Source organism: Ascaphus truei, unplaced genomic scaffold, assembly GCF_040206685.1.
Source record: "Ascaphus truei isolate aAscTru1 unplaced genomic scaffold, aAscTru1.hap1 HAP1_SCAFFOLD_120, whole genome shotgun sequence".
Taxonomy (NCBI): Eukaryota; Metazoa; Chordata; class Amphibia; order Anura; family Ascaphidae; genus Ascaphus; species Ascaphus truei.
In genome coordinates, this window is record NW_027454070.1 from 568280 (window position 1) to 585117 (window position 16838).

Sequence of the window (16838 nt, forward strand, 5' to 3'; positions counted from 1 at the left end):
AAAAGTTGCTCACAGCTGTTTTGGGAACACATTTTGAAATCGCGTATATCTTTGCTTCTACACATAGCAATGTATTGTGCTTTGCTTTACACACTATTCTACAGTCAAGAGGAGAGAATTCATCAAGTTTAATAAGCAAAAACACTGTATAAGTCGAATTTCAGCATTTTTGTGTGACCGGGAAAACCACAGTCACAAGCCGAGATGCAGTTCCATAGAAACTTGCCATTTTACCGCTGAACCTAAAAATGGGTAGAAAGTACTTTTTCTCCCTTCCTGTTAATGTCACAGACTTCGCCTTTACAGGGCACACGTTTTCTATCTTCCCCGCTTCAGCCCATGAAATATTGAGCTTCAAATGTGTTGTTAACGTGGTGTAAAAAAGTTGCTCACAGCTGTTCTAGGAACACATTGTGAAATCGCATATATCTTTGCTTCTACAAATAGCAATGTATTGTGCTTTGCTTTACACACTATTCTACAGTCAAGAGATGAGAATTCATCAAGTTTAATAAGCAAAAACACTGTATAAGTCGAATTTCAGCATTTTTGTGTGACCGGGAAAACCACAGTCACAAGCCGAGATGCAGTTCCATAGAAACTTGCCATTTTACCGCTGAACCTAAAATTGGGTAGAAAGTACTTTTTCTCCCTTCCTGTTAATGCCACAGACTTCGCCTTTACAGGGCACATGTTTTCTATCTTCCCCGGTTCAGCCCATGAAATATCCCCGGTATAGTCAGGGGTTAATGGGAGTCGTCCCCGTCCCCCCAGTATACCACCAGAACCATGGACCCGGTACTTGTGGTTCGGACTCTCTCCAACCAGCCATAATGTTGTGAGAGTGAAATTATGTCTAAGTCCAGCTTTGGTACATTAGAAGCAACTCTGAAACTTAACCTAAGCGTTTTTCGAAGCTACTTTTTGGCTAACTCCTTATAGGAAGGTCTAGGAGCTCTGAAAATGAACGTGCGCGTCTTTCACTCTTCCCGAGGGACTTAGAAGAATTTTGTGATATTTTTTATTAAATGGTGTATAAGGGTATATATATAAATATATTTTATGCACTGTATATGAGCTGGCGATTTCTAAGTCTGTGGTTCCGAGAGGGGGTAACCAGGCTCACTAATAAAGGTCAAGCCACTTGGCTGCCAGAATGCCCTGCTTCAGCACAGACCAGAAAGGCATTGTGATAAGCGTATCCCCGGTATAGTCAGGGGTTAATGGGAGTCGTCCCCGTCCCCCCAGTATACGGCCAGAACCATGGACCCGGTACTTGTGGTTCGGACTCTCTCCAACCAGCCATAATGTTGTGAGAGTGAAATTATGTCTAAGTCCAGCTTTGGTACATTAGAAGCAACTCTGAAACTTAACCTAAGCGTTTTTCGAAGCTACTTTTTGGCTAACTTCTTATAGGAAGGTCTAGGAGCTCTGAAAATGAACGAGCGCGTCTTTCACTCTTCCCGAGGGACTTAGAAGAATTTTGTGATATTTTTTATTAAATGGTGTATAAGGGTATATATATATATAAATATATTTTATGCACTGTATATGAGCTGGCGATTTCTAAGTCTGTGGTTCCGAGAGGGGGTAACCAGGCTCACTAATAAAGGTCAAGCCACTTGGCTGCCAGAATGCCCTGCTTCAGCACAGACCAGAAAGGCATTGTGATAAGCGTATCCCCGGTATAGTCAAGGGTTAATGGGAGTCGTCCCCGTCCCCCCAGTATACGGCCAGAACCATGCACCCGGTACTTGTGGTTCGGACTGTCTCCAACCAGCCATAATGTTGTGAGAGTGAAATTATGTCTAAGTCCAGCTTTGGTACATTAGAAGCAACTCTGAAACTTAACCTAAGCGTTTTTCGAAGCTACTTTTTGGCTAACTTCTTATAGGAAGGTCTAGGAGCTCTGAAAATGAACGTGCGCGTCTTTCACTCTTCCCGAGGGACTTAGAAGAATTTTGTGATATTTTTTATTAAATGGTGTATAAGGGTATATATAAATATATTTTATGCACTGTATATGAGCTGGCGATTTCTAAGTCTGTGGTTCCGAGAGGGGGTAACCAGGCTCACTAATAAAGGTCAAGCCACTTGGCTGCCAGAATGCCCTGCTTCAGCACAGACCAGAAAGGCATTGTGATAAGCGTATCCCCGGTATAGTCAGGGGTTAATGGGAGTCGTCCCCGTCCCCCCAGTATACGGCCAGAACCATGGACCCGGTACTTGTGGTTCGGACTCTCTCCAACCAGCCATAATGTTGTGAGAGTGAAATTATGTCTAAGTCCAGATTTGGTACATTAGAAGCAACTCTGAAACTTAACCTAAGCGTTTTTCGAAGCTACTTTTTGGCTAACTTCTTATAGGAAGGTCTAGGAGCTCTGAAAATGAACGTGCGCGTCTTTCACTCTTCCCGAGGGACTTAGAAGAATTTTGTGATATTTTTTATTAAATGGTGTATAAGGGTATATATATAAATATATTTTATGCACTGTATATGAGCTGGCGATTTCTAAGTCTGTGGTTCCGAGAGGGGGTAACCAGGCTCACTAATAAAGGTCAAGCAACTTGGCTGCCAGAATGCCGTGCTTCAGCACAGACCAGAAAGGCATTGTGATAAGCGTATCCCCGGTATAGTCAGGGGTTAATGGGAGTCGTCCCCGTCCCCCCAGTATACGGCCAGAACCATGGACCCGGTACTTGTGGTTCGGACTGTCTCCAACCAGCCATAATGTTGTGAGAGTGAAATTATGTCTAAGTCCAGCTTTGGTACATTAGAAGCAACTCTGAAACTTAACCTAAGCGTTTTTCGAAGCTACTTTTTGGCTAACTTCTTATAGGAAGGTCTAGGAGCTCTAAAAATGAACGTGCGCGTCTTTCACTCTTCCCGAGGGACTTAGAAGAATTTTGTGATATTTTTTATTAAATGGTGTATAAGGGTATATATATAAATATATTTTATGCACTGTATATGAGCTGGCGATTTCTAAGTCTGTGGTTCCGAGAGGGGGTAACCAGGCTCACTAATAAAGGTCAAGCCACTTGGCTGCCAGAATGCCCTGCTTCAGCACAGACCAGAAAGGCATTGTGATAAGCGTATCCCCGGTATAGTCAGGGGTTAATGGGAGTCGTCCCCGTCCCCCCAGTATACGGCCAGAACCATGGACCCGGTACTTGTGGTTCGGACTCTCTCCAACCAGCCATAATGTTGTGAGAGTGAAATTATGTCTAAGTCCAGCTTTGGTACATTAGAAGCAACTCTGAAACTTAACCTAAGCGTTTTTCGAAGCTACTTTTTGGCTAACTTCTTATAGGAAGGTCTAGGAGCTCTGAAAATGAACGTGCGCGTCTTTCACTCTTCCCGAGGGACTTACAGTACAGTAGAAGAATTTTGTGATATTTTTTATTAAAATGGTGTATAAGGGTATATATATAAATATATTTTATGCACTGTATATGAGCTGGCGATTTCTAAGTCTGTGGTTCCGAGAGGGGGTAACCAGGCTCACTAATAAAGGTCAAGCCACTTGGCTGCCAGAATGCCCTGCTTCAGCACAGACCAGAAAGGCATTGTGATAAGCGTATCCCCGGTATAGTCAGGGGTTAATGGGAGTCGTCCCCGTCCCCCCAGTATACGGCCAGAACCATGGACCCGGTACTTGTGGTTCGGACTCTCTCCAACCAGCCATAATGTTGTGAGAGTGAAATTATGTCTAAGTCCAGATTTGGTACATTAGAAGCAACTCTGAAACTTAACCTAAGCGTTTTTCGAAGCTACTTTTTGGCTAACTTCTTATAGGAAGGTCTAGGAGCTCTGAAAATGAACGTGCGCGTCTTTCACTCTTCCCGAGGGACTTAGAAGAATTTTGTGATATTTTTTATTAAATGGTGTATAAGGGTATATATATAAATATATTTTATGCATTGTATATGAGCTGGCGATTTCTAAGTCTGTGGTTCCGAGAGGGGGTAACCAGGCTCACTAATAAAGGTCAAGCCACTTGGCTGCCAGAATGCCCTGCTTCAGCACAGACCAGAAAGGCATTGTGATAAGCGTATCCCCGGTATAGTCAAGGGTTAATGGGAGTCGTCCCCGTCCCCCCAGTATACGGCCAGAACCATGCACCCGGTACTTGTGGTTCGGACTGTCTCCAACCAGCCATAATGTTGTGAGAGTGAAATTATGTCTAAGTCCAGCTTTGGTACATTAGAAGCAACTCTGAAACTTAACCTAAGCGTTTTTCGAAGCTACTTTTTGGCTAACTTCTTATAGGAAGGTCTAGGAGCTCTGAAAATGAACGTGCGCGTCTTTCACTCTTCCCGAGGGACTTAGAAGAATTTTGTGATATTTTTTATTAAATGGTGTATAAGGGTATATATAAATATATTTTATGCACTGTATATGAGCTGGCGATTTCTAAGTCTGTGGTTCCGAGAGGGGGTAACCAGGCTCACTAATAAAGGTCAAGCCACTTGGCTGCCAGAATGCCCTGCTTCAGCACAGACCAGAAAGGCATTGTGATAAGCGTATCCCCGGTATAGTCAGGGGTTAATGGGAGTCGTCCCCGTCCCCCCAGTATACGGCCAGAACCATGGACCCGGTACTTGTGGTTCGGACTCTCTCCAACCAGCCATAATGTTGTGAGAGTGAAATTATGTCTAAGTCCAGCTTTGGTACATTAGAAGCAACTCTGAAACTTAACCTAAGCGTTTTTCGAAGCTACTTTTTGGCTAACTTCTTATAGGAAGGTCTAGGAGCTCTGAAAATGAACGTGCGCGTCTTTCACTCTTCCCGAGGGACTTACAGTACAGTAGAAGAATTTTGTGATATTTTTTATTAAAATGGTGTATAAGGGTATATATATAAATATATTTTATGCACTGTATATGAGCTGGCGATTTCTAAGTCTGTGGTTCCGAGAGGGGGTAACCAGGCTCACTAATAAAGGTCAAGCCACTTGGCTGCCAGAATGCCCTGCTTCAGCACAGACCAGAAAGGCATTGTGATAAGCGTATCCCCGGTATAGTCAGGGGTTAATGGGAGTCGTCCCCGTCCCCCCAGTATACGGCCAGAACCATGGACCCGGTACTTGTGGTTCGGACTCTCTCCAACCAGCCATAATGTTGTGAGAGTGAAATTATGTCTAAGTCCAGATTTGGTACATTAGAAGCAACTCTGAAACTTAACCTAAGCGTTTTTCGAAGCTACTTTTTGGCTAACTTCTTATAGGAAGGTCTAGGAGCTCTGAAAATGAACGTGCGCGTCTTTCACTCTTCCCGAGGGACTTAGAAGAATTTTGTGATATTTTTTATTAAATGCTGTATAAGGGTATATATATAAATATATTTTATGCACTGTATATGAGCTGGCGATTTCTAAGTCTGTGGTTCCGAGAGGGGGTAACCAGGCTCACTAATAAAGGTCAAGCAACTTGGCTGCCAGAATGCCGTGCTTCAGCACAGACCAGAAAGGCATTGTGATAAGCGTATCCCCGGTATAGTCAGGGGTTAATGGGAGTCGTCCCCGTCCCCCCAGTATACGGCCAGAACCATGGACCCGGTACTTGTGGTTCGGACTGTCTCCAACCAGCCATAATGTTGTGAGAGTGAAATTATGTCTAAGTCCAGCTTTGGTACATTAGAAGCAACTCTGAAACTTAACCTAAGCGTTTTTCGAAGCTACTTTTTGGCTAACTTCTTATAGGAAGGTCTAGGAGCTCTGAAAATGAACGTGCGCGTCTTTCACTCTTCCCGAGGGACTTAGAAGAATTTTGTGATATTTTTTATTAAATGGTGTATAAGGGTATATATATAAATATATTTTATGCATTGTATATGAGCTGGCGATTTCTAAGTCTGTGGTTCCGAGAGGGGGTAACCAGGCTCACTAATAAAGGTCAAGCCACTTGGCTGCCAGAATGCCCTGCTTCAGCACAGACCAGAAAGGCATTGTGATAAGCGTATCCCCGGTATAGTCAAGGGTTAATGGGAGTCGTCCCCGTCCCCCCAGTATACGGCCAGAACCATGCACCCGGTACTTGTGGTTCGGACTGTCTCCAACCAGCCATAATGTTGTGAGAGTGAAATGATGTCTAAGTCCAGCTTTGGTACATTAGAAGCAACTCTGAAACTTAACCTAAGCGTTTTTCGAAGCTACTTTTTGGCTAACTTCTTATAGGAAGGTCTAGGAGCTCTGAAAATGAACGTGCGCGTCTTTCACTCTTCCCGAGGGACTTAGAAGAATTTTGTGATATTTTTTATTAAATGGTGTATAAGGGTATATATAAATATATTTTATGCACTGTATATGAGCTGGCGATTTCTAAGTCTGTGGTTCCGAGAGGGGGTAACCAGGCTCACTAATAAAGGTCAAGCCACTTGGCTGCCAGAATGCCCTGCTTCAGCACAGACCAGAAAGGCATTGTGATAAGCGTATCCCCGGTATAGTCAGGGGTTAATGGGAGTCGTCCCCGTCCCCCCAGTATACGGCCAGAACCATGGACCCGGTACTTGTGGTTCGGACTCTCTCCAACCAGCCATAATGTTGTGAGAGTGAAATTATGTCTAAGTCCAGCTTTGGTACATTAGAAGCAACTCTGAAACTTAACCTAAGCGTTTTTCGAAACTACTTTTTGGCTAACTTCTTATAGGAAGGTGTAGGAGATCTGAAAATGAACGTGCGCGTCTTTCACTCTTCCCGAGGGACTTAGAAGAATTTTGTGATATTTTTTATTAAAATGGTGTATAAGGGTATATATATAAATATTTTTTATGCACTGTATATGAGCTGGCGATTTCTAAGTCTGTGGTTCCGAGAGGGGGTAACCAGGCTCACTAATAAAGGTCAAGCCACTTGGCTGCCAGAATGCCCTGCTTCAGCACAGACCAGAAAGGCATTGTGATAAGCGTATCCCCGGTATAGTCAGGGGTTAATGGGAGTCGTCCCCGTCCCCCCAGTATACGGCCAGAACCATGGACCCGGTACTTGTGGTTCGGACTCTCTCCAACCAGCCATAATGTTGTGAGAGTGAAATTATGTCTAAGTCCAGATTTGGTACATTAGAAGCAACTCTGAAACTTAACCTAAGCGTTTTTCGAAGCTACTTTTTGGCTAACTTCTTATAGGAAGGTCTAGGAGCTCTGAAAATGAACGTGCGCGTCTTTCACTCTTCCCGAGGGACTTAGAAGAATTTTGTGATATTTTTTATTAAATGGTGTATAAGGGTATATATATAAATATATTTTATGCATTGTATATGAGCTGGCGATTTCTAAGTCTGTGGTTCCGAGAGGGGGTAACCAGGCTCACTAATAAAGGTCAAGCCACTTGGCTGCCAGAATGCCCTGCTTCAGCACAGACCAGAAAGGCATTGTGATAAGCGTATCCCCGGTATAGTCAAGGGTTAATGGGAGTCGTCCCCGTCCCCCCAGTATACGGCCAGAACCATGCACCCGGTACTTGTGGTTCGGACTGTCTCCAACCAGCCATAATGTTGTGAGAGTGAAATTATGTCTAAGTCCAGCTTTGGTACATTAGAAGCAACTCTGAAACTTAACCTAAGCGTTTTTCGAAGCTACTTTTTGGCTAACTTCTTATAGGAAGGTCTAGGAGCTCTGAAAATGAACGTGCGCGTCTTTCACTCTTCCCGAGGGACTTAGAAGAATTTTGTGATATTTTTTATTAAATGGTGTATAAGGGTATATATAAATATATTTTATGCACTGTATATGAGCTGGCGATTTCTAAGTCTGTGGTTCCGAGAGGGGGTAACCAGGCTCACTAATAAAGGTCAAGCCACTTGGCTGCCAGAATGCCCTGCTTCAGCACAGACCAGAAAGGCATTGTGATAAGCGTATCCCCGGTATAGTCAGGGGTTAATGGGAGTCGTCCCCGTCCCCCCAGTATACGGCCAGAACCATGGACCCGGTACTTGTGGTTCGGACTCTCTCCAACCAGCCATAATGTTGTGAGAGTGAAATTATGTCTAAGTCCAGCTTTGGTACATTAGAAGCAACTCTGAAACTTAACCTAAGCGTTTTTCGAAGCTACTTTTTGGCTAACTTCTTATAGGAAGGTCTAGGAGCTCTGAAAATGAACGTGCGCGTCTTTCACTCTTCCCGAGGGACTTACAGTACAGTAGAAGAATTTTGTGATATTTTTTATTAAAATGGTGTATAAGGGTATATATATAAATATATTTTATGCACTGTATATGAGCTGGCGATTTCTAAGTCTGTGGTTCCGAGAGGGGGTAACCAGGCTCACTAATAAAGGTCAAGCCACTTGGCTGCCAGAATGCCCTGCTTCAGCACAGACCAGAAAGGCATTGTGATAAGCGTATCCCCGGTATAGTCAGGGGTTAATGGGAGTCGTCCCCGTCCCCCCAGTATACGGCCAGAACCATGGACCCGGTACTTGTGGTTCGGACTCTCTCCAACCAGCCATAATGTTGTGAGAGTGAAATTATGTCTAAGTCCAGATTTGGTACATTAGAAGCAACTCTGAAACTTAACCTAAGCGTTTTTCGAAGCTACTTTTTGGCTAACTTCTTATAGGAAGGTCTAGGAGCTCTGAAAATGAACGTGCGCGTCTTTCACTCTTCCCGAGGGACTTACAGTACAGTAGAAGAATTTTGTGATATTTTTTATTAAAATGGTGTATAAGGGTATATATATAAATATATTTTATGCACTGTATATGAGCTTGCGATTTCTAAGTCTGTGGTTCCGAGAGGGGGTAACCAGGCTCACTAATAAAGGTCAAGCCACTTGGCTGCCAGAATGCCCTGCTTAAGCACAGACCAGAAAGGCATTGTGATAAGCGTATCCCCGGTATAGTCAGGGGTTAATGGGAGTCGTCCCCGTCCCCCCAGTATACGGCCAGAACCATGGACCCGGTACTTGTGGTTCGGACTCTCTCCAACCAGCCATAATGTTGTGAGAGTGAAATTATGTCTAAGTCCAGATTTGGTACATTAGAAGCAACTCTGAAACTTAACCTAAGCGTTTTTCGAAGCTACTTTTTGGCTAACTTCTTATAGGAAGGTCTAGGAGCTCTGAAAATGAACGTGCGCGTCTTTCACTCTTCCCGAGGGACTTAGAAGAATTTTGTGATATTTTTTATTAAATGGTGTATAAGGGTATATATATAAATATATTTTATGCATTGTATATGAGCTGGCGATTTCTAAGTCTGTGGTTCCGAGAGGGGGTAACCAGGCTCACTAATAAAGGTCAAGCCACTTGGCTGCCAGAATGCCCTGCTTCAGCACAGACCAGAAAGGCATTGTGATAAGCGTATCCCCGGTATAGTCAAGGGTTAATGGGAGTCGTCCCCGTCCCCCCAGTATACGGCCAGAACCATGCACCCGGTACTTGTGGTTCGGACTGTCTCCAACCAGCCATAATGTTGTGAGAGTGAAATTATGTCTAAGTCCAGCTTTGGTACATTAGAAGCAACTCTGAAACTTAACCTAAGCGTTTTTCGAAGCTACTTTTTGGCTAACTTCTTATAGGAAGGTCTAGGAGCTCTGAAAATGAACGTGCGCGTCTTTCACTCTTCCCGAGGGACTTAGAAGAATTTTGTGATATTTTTTATTAAATGGTGTATAAGGGTATATATAAATATATTTTATGCACTGTATATGAGCTGGCGATTTCTAAGTCTGTGGTTCCGAGAGGGGGTAACCAGGCTCACTAATAAAGGTCAAGCCACTTGGCTGCCAGAATGCCCTGCTTCAGCACAGACCAGAAAGGCATTGTGATAAGCGTATCCCCGGTATAGTCAGGGGTTAATGGGAGTCGTCCCCGTCCCCCCAGTATACGGCCAGAACCATGGACCCGGTACTTGTGGTTCGGACTCTCTCCAACCAGCCATAATGTTGTGAGAGTGAAATTATGTCTAAGTCCAGCTTTGGTACATTAGAAGCAACTCTGAAACTTAACCTAAGCGTTTTTCGAAGCTACTTTTTGGCTAACTTCTTATAGGAAGGTCTAGGAGCTCTGAAAATGAACGTGCGCGTCTTTCACTCTTCCCGAGGGACTTACAGTACAGTAGAAGAATTTTGTGATATTTTTTATTAAAATGGTGTATAAGGGTATATATATAAATATATTTTATGCACTGTATATGAGCTGGCGATTTCTAAGTCTGTGGTTCCGAGAGGGGGTAACCAGGCTCACTAATAAAGGTCAAGCCACTTGGCTGCCAGAATGCCCTGCTTCAGCACAGACCAGAAAGGCATTGTGATAAGCGTATCCCCGGTATAGTCAGGGGTTAATGGGAGTCGTCCCCGTCCCCCCAGTATACGGCCAGAACCATGGACCCGGTACTTGTGGTTCGGACTCTCTCCAACCAGCCATAATGTTGTGAGAGTGAAATTATGTCTAAGTCCAGATTTGGTACATTAGAAGCAACTCTGAAACTTAACCTAAGCGTTTTTCGAAGCTACTTTTTGGCTAACTTCTTATAGGAAGGTCTAGGAGCTCTGAAAATGAACGTGCGCGTCTTTCACTCTTCCCGAGGGACTTAGAAGAATTTTGTGATATTTTTTATTAAATGCTGTATAAGGGTATATATATAAATATATTTTATGCACTGTATATGAGCTGGCGATTTCTAAGTCTGTGGTTCCGAGAGGGGGTAACCAGGCTCACTAATAAAGGTCAAGCAACTTGGCTGCCAGAATGCCGTGCTTCAGCACAGACCAGAAAGGCATTGTGATAAGCGTATCCCCGGTATAGTCAGGGGTTAATGGGAGTCGTCCCCGTCCCCCCAGTATACGGCCAGAACCATGGACCCGGTACTTGTGGTTCGGACTGTCTCCAACCAGCCATAATGTTGTGAGAGTGAAATTATGTCTAAGTCCAGCTTTGGTACATTAGAAGCAACTCTGAAACTTAACCTAAGCGTTTTTCGAAGCTACTTTTTGGCTAACTTCTTATAGGAAGGTCTAGGAGCTCTGAAAATGAACGTGCGCGTCTTTCACTCTTCCCGAGGGACTTAGAAGAATTTTGTGATATTTTTTATTAAATGGTGTATAAGGGTATATATATAAATATATTTTATGCATTGTATATGAGCTGGCGATTTCTAAGTCTGTGGTTCCGAGAGGGGGTAACCAGGCTCACTAATAAAGGTCAAGCCACTTGGCTGCCAGAATGCCCTGCTTCAGCACAGACCAGAAAGGCATTGTGATAAGCGTATCCCCGGTATAGTCAAGGGTTAATGGGAGTCGTCCCCGTCCCCCCAGTATACGGCCAGAACCATGCACCCGGTACTTGTGGTTCGGACTGTCTCCAACCAGCCATAATGTTGTGAGAGTGAAATGATGTCTAAGTCCAGCTTTGGTACATTAGAAGCAACTCTGAAACTTAACCTAAGCGTTTTTCGAAGCTACTTTTTGGCTAACTTCTTATAGGAAGGTCTAGGAGCTCTGAAAATGAACGTGCGCGTCTTTCACTCTTCCCGAGGGACTTAGAAGAATTTTGTGATATTTTTTATTAAATGGTGTATAAGGGTATATATAAATATATTTTATGCACTGTATATGAGCTGGCGATTTCTAAGTCTGTGGTTCCGAGAGGGGGTAACCAGGCTCACTAATAAAGGTCAAGCCACTTGGCTGCCAGAATGCCCTGCTTCAGCACAGACCAGAAAGGCATTGTGATAAGCGTATCCCCGGTATAGTCAGGGGTTAATGGGAGTCGTCCCCGTCCCCCCAGTATACGGCCAGAACCATGGACCCGGTACTTGTGGTTCGGACTCTCTCCAACCAGCCATAATGTTGTGAGAGTGAAATTATGTCTAAGTCCAGCTTTGGTACATTAGAAGCAACTCTGAAACTTAACCTAAGCGTTTTTCGAAACTACTTTTTGGCTAACTTCTTATAGGAAGGTGTAGGAGATCTGAAAATGAACGTGCGCGTCTTTCACTCTTCCCGAGGGACTTAGAAGAATTTTGTGATATTTTTTATTAAAATGGTGTATAAGGGTATATATATAAATATTTTTTATGCACTGTATATGAGCTGGCGATTTCTAAGTCTGTGGTTCCGAGAGGGGGTAACCAGGCTCACTAATAAAGGTCAAGCCACTTGGCTGCCAGAATGCCCTGCTTCAGCACAGACCAGAAAGGCATTGTGATAAGCGTATCCCCGGTATAGTCAGGGGTTAATGGGAGTCGTCCCCGTCCCCCCAGTATACGGCCAGAACCATGGACCCGGTACTTGTGGTTCGGACTCTCTCCAACCAGCCATAATGTTGTGAGAGTGAAATTATGTCTAAGTCCAGCTTTGGTACATTAGAAGCAACTCTGAAACTTAACCTAAGCGTTTTTCGAAGCTACTTTTTGGCTAACTTCTTATAGGAAGGTCTAGGAGCTCTGAAAATGAACGTGCGCGTCTTTCACTCTTCCCGAGGGACTTAGAAGAATTTTGTGATATTTTTTATTAAATGGTGTATAAGGGTATATATATAAATATATTTTATGCACTGTATATGAGCTGGCGATTTCTAAGTCTGTGGTTCCGAGAGGGGGTAACCAGGCTCACTAATAAAGGTCAAGCAACTTGGCTGCCAGAATGCCGTGCTTCAGCACAGACCAGAAAGGCATTGTGATAAGCGTATCCCCGGTATAGTCAGGGGTTAATGGGAGTCGTCCCCGTCCCCCCAGTATACGGCCAGAACCATGGACCCGGTACTTGTGGTTCGGACTGTCTCCAACCAGCCATAATGTTGTGAGAGTGAAATTATGTCTAAGTCCAGCTTTGGTACATTAGAAGCAACTCTGAAACTTAACCTAAGCGTTTTTCGAAGCTACTTTTTGGCTAACTTCTTATAGGAAGGTCTAGGAGCTCTGAAAATGAACGTGCGCGTCTTTCACTCTTCCCGAGGGACTTAGAAGAATTTTGTGATATTTTTTATTAAATGGTGTATAAGGGTATATATATAAATATATTTTATGCACTGTATATGAGCTGGCGATTTCTAAGTCTGTGGTTCCGAGAGGGGGTAACCAGGCTCACTAATAAAGGTCAAGCCACTTGGCTGCCAGAATGCCCTGCTTCAGCACAGACCAGAAAGGCATTGTGATAAGCGTATCCCCGGTATAGTCAGGGGTTAATGGGAGTCGTCCCCGTCCCCCCAGTATACGGCCAGAACCATGGACCCGGTACTTGTGGTTCGGACTCTCTCCAACCAGCCATAATGTTGTGAGAGTGAAATTATGTCTAAGTCCAGCTTTGGTACATTAGAAGCAACTCTGAAACTTAACCTAAGCGTTTTTCGAAGCTACTTTTTGGCTAACTTCTTATAGGAAGGTCTAGGAGCTCTGAAAATGAACGTGCGCGTCTTTCACTCTTCCCGAGGGACTTACAGTACAGTAGAAGAATTTTGTGATATTTTTTATTAAAATGGTGTATAAGGGTATATATATAAATATATTTTATGCACTGTATATGAGCTGGCGATTTCTAAGTCTGTGGTTCCGAGAGGGGGTAACCAGGCTCACTAATAAAGGTCAAGCCACTTGGCTGCCAGAATGCCCTGCTTCAGCACAGACCAGAAAGGCATTGTGATAAGCGTATCCCCGGTATAGTCAGGGGTTAATGGGAGTCGTCCCCGTCCCCCCAGTATACGGCCAGAACCATGGACCCGGTACTTGTGGTTCGGACTCTCTCCAACCAGCCATAATGTTGTGAGAGTGAAATTATGTCTAAGTCCAGCTTTGGTACATTAGAAGCAACTCTGAAACTTAACCTAAGCGTTTTTCGAAGCTACTTTTTGGCTAACTTCTTATAGGAAGGTCTAGGAGCTCTGAAAATGAACGTGCGCGTCTTTCACTCTTCCCGAGGGACTTAGAAGAATTTTGTGATATTTTTTATTAAATGGTGTATAAGGGTATATATATAAATATATTTTATGCACTGTATATGAGCTGGCGATTTCTAAGTCTGTGGTTCCGAGAGGGGGTAACCAGGCTCACTAATAAAGGTCAAGCAACTTGGCTGCCAGAATGCCGTGCTTCAGCACAGACCAGAAAGGCATTGTGATAAGCGTATCCCCGGTATAGTCAGGGGTTAATGGGAGTCGTCCCCGTCCCCCCAGTATACGGCCAGAACCATGGACCCGGTACTTGTGGTTCGGACTGTCTCCAACCAGCCATAATGTTGTGAGAGTGAAATTATGTCTAAGTCCAGCTTTGGTACATTAGAAGCAACTCTGAAACTTAACCTAAGCGTTTTTCGAAGCTACTTTTTGGCTAACTTCTTATAGGAAGGTCTAGGAGCTCTGAAAATGAACGTGCGCGTCTTTCACTCTTCCCGAGGGACTTAGAAGAATTTTGTGATATTTTTTATTAAATGGTGTATAAGGGTATATATATAAATATATTTTATGCATTGTATATGAGCTGGCGATTTCTAAGTCTGTGGTTCCGAGAGGGGGTAACCATGCTCACTAATAAAGGTCAAGCCACTTGGCTGCCAGAATGCCCTGCTTCAGCACAGACCAGAAAGGCATTGTGATAAGCGTATCCCCGGTATAGTCAGGGGTTAATGGGAGTCGTCCCCGTCCCCCCAGTATACGGCCAGAACCATGGACCCGGTACTTGTGGTTCGGACTGTCTCCAACCAGCCATAATGTTGTGAGAGTGAAATTATGTCTAAGTCCAGCTTTGGTACATTAGAAGCAACTCTGAAACTTAACCTAAGCGTTTTTCGAAGCTACTTTTTGGCTAACTTCTTATAGGAAGGTCTAGGAGCTCTGAAAATGAACGTGCGCGTCTTTCACTCTTCCCGAGGGACTTAGAAGAATTTTGTGATATTTTTTATTAAATGGTGTATAAGGGTATATATATAAATATATTTTATGCATTGTATATGAGCTGGCGATTTCTAAGTCTGTGGTTCCGAGAGGGGGTAACCAGGCTCACTAATAAAGGTCAAGCCACTTGGCTGCCAGAATGCCCTGCTTCAGCACAGACCAGAAAGGCATTGTGATAAGCGTATCCCCGGTATAGTCAAGGGTTAATGGGAGTCGTCCCCGTCCCCCCAGTATACGGCCAGAACCATGCACCCGGTACTTGTGGTTCGGACTGTCTCCAACCAGCCATAATGTTGTGAGAGTGAAATTATGTCTAAGTCCAGCTTTGGTACATTAGAAGCAACTCTGAAACTTAACCTAAGCGTTTTTCGAAGCTACTTTTTGGCTAACTTCTTATAGGAAGGTCTAGGAGCTCTGAAAATGAACGTGCGCGTCTTTCACTCTTCCCGAGGGACTTAGAAGAATTTTGTGATATTTTTTATTAAATGGTGTATAAGGGTATATATAAATATATTTTATGCACTGTATATGAGCTGGCGATTTCTAAGTCTGTGGTTCCGAGAGGGGGTAACCAGGCTCACTAATAAAGGTCAAGCCACTTGGCTGCCAGAATGCCCTGCTTCAGCACAGACCAGAAAGGCATTGTGATAAGCGTATCCCCGGTATAGTCAGGGGTTAATGGGAGTCGTCCCCGTCCCCCCAGTATACGGCCAGAACCATGGACCCGGTACTTGTGGTTCGGACTGTCTCCAACCAGCCATAATGTTGTGAGAGTGAAATTATGTCTAAGTCCAGCTTTGGTACATTAGAAGCAACTCTGAAACTTAACCTAAGCGTTTTTCGAAACTACTTTTTGGCTAACTTCTTATAGGAAGGTGTAGGAGATCTGAAAATGAACGTGCGCGTCTTTCACTCTTCCCGAGGGACTTAGAAGAATTTTGTGATATTTTTTATTAAAATGGTGTATAAGGGTATATATATAAATATTTTTTATGCACTGTATATGAGCTGGCGATTTCTAAGTCTGTGGTTCCGAGAGGGGGTAACCAGGCTCACTAATAAAGGTCAAGCCACTTGGCTGCCAGAATGCCCTGCTTCAGCACAGACCAGAAAGGCATTGTGATAAGCGTATCCCCGGTATAGTCAGGGGTTAATGGGAGTCGTCCCCGTCCCCCCAGTATACGGCCAGAACCATGGACCCGGTACTTGTGGTTCGGACTCTCTCCAACCAGCCATAATGTTGTGAGAGTGAAATTATGTCTAAGTCCAGCTTTGGTACATTAGAAGCAACTCTGAAACTTAACCTAAGCGTTTTTCGAAGCTACTTTTTGGCTAACTTCTTATAGGAAGGTCTAGGAGCTCTGAAAATGAACGTGCGCGTCTTTCACTCTTCCCGAGGGACTTAGAAGAATTTTGTGATATTTTTTATTAAATGGTGTATAAGGGTATATATATAAATATATTTTATGCACTGTATATGAGCTGGCGATTTCTAAGTCTGTGGTTCCGAGAGGGGGTAACCAGGCTCACTAATAAAGGTCAAGCAACTTGGCTGCCAGAATGCCGTGCTTCAGCACAGACCAGAAAGGCATTGTGATAAGCGTATCCCCGGTATAGTCAGGGGTTAATGGGAGTCGTCCCCGTCCCCCCAGTATACGGCCAGAACCATGGACCCGGTACTTGTGGTTCGGACTGTCTCCAACCAGCCATAATGTTGTGAGAGTGAAATTATGTCTAAGTCCAGCTTTGGTACATTAGAAGCAACTCTGAAACTTAACCTAAGCGTTTTTCGAAGCTACTTTTTGGCTAACTTCTTATAGGAAGGTCTAGGAGCTCTGAAAATGAACGTGCGCGTCTTTCACTCTTCCCGAGGGACTTAGAAGAATTTTGTGATATTTTTTATTAAATGGTGTATAAGGGTATATATATAAATATATTTTATGCACTGTATATGAGCTGGCGATTTCTAAGTCTGTGGTTCCGAGAGGGGGTAACCAGGCTCACTAATAAAGGTC